Below are 4,714 nucleotides of genomic sequence, written 5' to 3'. Positions count from 1 at the left end.
GCACAGCTTCAAGAAAATAACACTGAGGTCCTGCTACTGTCAGCCTTTTATCCTGTCCAAGTCCTATAGAACACCTCTGGGATGAGCTGCTAAATGCTATTTAAAATGAGGCAACTGCGAATGGCCAGAATTCACTAGCTGACTATACAGTAGCTGTACAGGAACAGAGACAAAACATCCCACAGCTGTCTATCCAGAGCCCAATTGGGTCAATTTGTCTTCTCTGCCAGGACCGTTTTGACACTACAGTATGTAAATTAAACCCGTACAAACTTTGTAACATTTTCACTCCGACAATCTTGCATTTCATTCTGAAAACATAACATCTTTCATTGATCTGTATGATTTTCACATTTTCTGAGGTTTTGTTAAATGTCTATGTTTAAAATATATGATTAATGCAAAGTTTGCACCCCTTTTGGAATATAGTATGTGAATTATTTTTTGAGTATAGTTTAAAATACTTTTTTACCATACTAAAACTTACTTTATAGTGGTGTGGTGCAATGCAACACATTCTACAGTAAAGTACAGGACTGTGATCTAATTCTAACTTGTTTCTTTTCTCAAGAGGTTCCGTTGACCATTTTGCAGCAAATGTGGCAGCATTATCTCCAAAGATAAGTGAGTTGATTTAAATTTATTGTTGTTTTTTTTGTTTTAGGACATAGACATTGTCCAAGCTTAAGAAAGCCTTCACTGGCAGTTTTGTAGTGATTTAGCATGTAGAAACTACACAGTGGAGTTTTAAGTTATTTATACAAAAAACAGAGCAGTAGTAACTTAATGAGACACCATAAGCAGTAAACTACATATGTATGCATATACTGTACTAGAAATATAGTGTAGAAATCAATATGATTGTTATTAGAGATTTAGTTCTGTATTATATTGTAGTCAGTCAGAGGCTTTAAGTACTGTATATACAATATCAATACTCCAAAGGCCAAACAGGTTACACAGAAAGATAGAATCAATTATAAAATATATATTATAAAATATATATACTGTAAACTGGTATATCTGTCATACAAATATGCAGAAAAAGTTCTCTAAGCCTAACATGAAACTGCCTCAACAAAACATCCATTATACTGATTTGGCTTGCTTGCGACATCAACCATCAACCAGATTTCTATCATCGTCATGAATTGTTTATGATTTCTCTTCTCAGCAAGCTATGTTTAATTTTTACCTTGGTTTTCTTAATGACTAATTGATTTAATTAGTAGACCACTTTAATTGTTTTTTCTCTAGTAAATGCACTCTTTTTAAAACAATACCTACAGCGAATCATGTAAAACACTTTAAAGGATGAGAAAAAATGAAGGCATGAAGCAACAGGAAAGTGCAGATAATACACAGGGGTCATTTGACACCGATCAAGATCAGCATTATGTCATGACGGGGTTTAATTTTACATTTGAAGAAGGGAAATTCAAATCAAAACATAATGCATCATTGTATATTTTTAGAAGTCTGGATATTTTAGATATCATCTAATGTTGCAAAATATGTTGTTGTTAAATACTTAGAAAGGTGGTCAGCAGATGTGTTGTAAGAGATGTCCGGGATGCTTTGAAAATTGCATATAATTTCAGTTAGTATTTATGATTGTATGCTATTATATTACCAGACAGCAGGGAATGTAACAAAACCAGATTGATCACTGAAAGTAGAGGATAATGCTTACAAGCAAGACAAATGGAACAAGCTGAAGCATAATTAACATTCCTGTTAATAAAATAGCCCGATTTTTATAGGGGTGATGTGATGCTGGCTTGGAGTCCACCTGAAATATTTCATACAATGAATTGTTCTTGTGTATTAGGTAGAAAAACCAAATTGTAATACACAATGGTGGGTGGCACGGTTGCGCAGTGGTTAGCATTGTTGTCTTGCAGCACTGGGGATCTGGGTTCTCTTCCTGCTGCCTGCTGGGATCTTTTATGTTATCCGCGTGTTCACTTCTGTTTCCTCTGAGTCCCACAGTCCAAAGACACACTGGTACTGTATGTTAATTGGGTTGTCGGAAAATTGCCCCTGGTGTGAGTGTGAGTGTGTGCATGTTTGTGTCTTTGTGTCTCTTGTGATGGACTGGAGTCCCGGACAGGGTGTTTTTTACCTTGTACTGGTTACCTGCTGGAATAGGCTCCGGTGCCCCTGCAACTCGGCACTGGATAACACGGTTGGAAAACGGATGGATTATGTGGTAGCAGCACAGACAAATGAACTCACTTTTGAGACAGTTCCTTTCTAATTGCAAAGCACTGAGTTACAGATTGCTTTCTTCCAAGGTTATTTTCAATTAAATAAGAAAGTAAACCCTAAGGTTTCAATGATTAAATGCAAGTCATTAAATAAATTATGGTTCTGTTGCTATAGAGCCTAGACATAAATATACATTGTTCTTCATGCATATTCTTCATTCTTTAGATTCTTCTGTTTTTTTTTTCTCTGGAGGCTAGGGAGTATGTACAGCAGGGTTGTCTGTGTGGGAATTATCAACCTAAAAGCTGGGCATCAGCTACTGTAGGTTTCAATGTACAGTGCCCCCATAATTTTGGTACGGCAAAGTCAAACCAGTTATATATGATTTGCGTTCAAGATGTGTTTATGAACACTAGATTGATATGTCATATGATACAGATCCTTAATCTCTGGGTAGTTTTGTGCTGCCAAAGAAAAGCGGTTTGCTGCTGAGAGGACAACTTATATTTGAGTTGTTTGCAATAGATCACAGAAGACTGTGTTAAATGTGTGTTCTGGTGTATTACAAGCATCTAGCCCAGTAGCCTACTCTGCATGAGGGACATGTGCCTGCAACAGCCAGAGCAACTGGAGGTGTAAGAGCACTAGATCGTTCTTCAGCTCCTTCCTACTAAACCTCATTAGACAATGTGAGTGAGTTGAGGCCATCAGCATCTGATCACCTTGCCTGCTTGAATGGAAAGCTCATGGTTTCTGATACAAGGTGCGCTTGATATGCTATGAGAATCCCACACAGCATCCCTGCATGGAGATGGCCACATGAGCAGTGAAGAACATCAGCTTAAAGTAGGCTATTAACTAGTGTTTGTTTAAACAGACGTTTGGGAGGAAGTCAACTTGTAATCTAGCACTTTGATTCTCAGTGCATATAGGCCTGCCTAGCTGCACATGCCACTGCCCACATCTTTTCTAGAACTTGTCATCTGTTTCTCACTTACCATGGCCTTGGGCATTACCTTCATCATGGCTCCTACAAAGCCAGGACCAGAATCACTTTCTCACTTCTTCAACTTCAGCACTTCGCTGAAAACAATCAGCTAAACTACCGCAGTCTTCACTTTCTTTCACCTCTCCTGATATCCTCAAGCCTTCTAGAAACTCAAACGACTCTGTTTGTTTTGTCTCCCCTTTTCCATTTCCTTTCCCTTTCGGCATCCAACCCTCTACACCTTTGGCCCCAGCCTATACTGTATGTGCTGTCTCCCCAGTCCTTCTTTTTGCTGTTCCCGCAGGAGTGCCATGTTGCAGGCTCCCACTCCACTCCACTGGTTTGAGTAGTATTCTGCACCAGATACGTGCAAGCCGTGGCCCAAGCTGCTACAGTGATGGGTTCCCCCTTTTTACCCTCCCCCTTGGTGAGATGTCAGCCCTTGACTCAACCCCCTCCCAAAACTTCAAGATGTATATGTCTTTGATATTTCTTCTTTTGTGGGTTCCACTGGGAATATGTTCTCATACACTCCCTCAAGCAAACTTCAGGAGGTGCTATTCCACTTCCTACTTCCGCGTCGGGCTACTCTTTCAGGTTGCTGCAGAGCCTTCCACTGTTCACCACAGAATTCCAATCGCAAGGTAGCCTTCTTGAGTGCTGCCACCTGTTCATCGACTCGCAGTCTGACACCCACACCATATGTGTTTCTTATTCACTTCATTCACTATCGGTATTCCTTCAAAACCGTCTCAGTCTAGTCGTTCAAGCAAACTCAGGCCTGTGTACTATGTGCTTGTTATTATTTCCATTCTATACACACATTCTATGCTGTTCTTGCAAAACTGCAGCCGGAACGACTTGCTTATAATTTAGTAATCTGTATTGATAATCGTGTCAGTGTTTTGGGGATACTTCTGGGGGAATGTGGCTGTGCTGATTTCCAATCCGCACTGTCATGTCCTCAGCCATATGAGTTACCATAAAAGCATTAAGTATGCTATCCTTTTATATTTCATTGGCTCATTTGTTCATTAGAATTTGTCTGACTGTCAATGGGTGGTCTAAGGGTTTATTTTGGCTAAAGTCCACTGGGAAGCCATTCAACAACAGAATGGAACCTGTTCTGAGAAATACTGTAAGTGTCCTAGAGGAAGAGAAGCTGCACCTATAGTCTTTGTGACCCTGCTGTGAGATGGCAAGGGACGAGGCCAAGGAGATCACACACCTGAAAATCCTTGCAGAGAGGAAGATTTAGAGAGGCCAGGGTCATTGTGACAATGTACAGTACCATCCTTACTAACTATAAGGACTGGCTTGTTTGATAACAACCTCTCCTTAAATCCTAGTCACCTCACACATGCCTTTCACAAGGAATATGAACATTTTGTTTGTGTAAAAAAAGATAATACTGTAGATTTCCTTTCCTTTTAAGCAGTTTATGTTGTTCTTTTGTTTTTTAAATTAAATTCTGATTTCTTAGCACCTATACTATTAGTATTATAAATATCATAT

Source organism: Atractosteus spatula, chromosome 4, assembly GCF_055471065.1.
Source record: "Atractosteus spatula isolate fAtrSpa1 chromosome 4, fAtrSpa1.hap1, whole genome shotgun sequence".
Classification (NCBI taxonomy): domain Eukaryota; kingdom Metazoa; phylum Chordata; class Actinopteri; order Semionotiformes; family Lepisosteidae; genus Atractosteus; species Atractosteus spatula.
The sequence above is the reverse complement of the archived record's forward strand: the minus strand, read 5'-3'. Positions refer to the sequence as shown.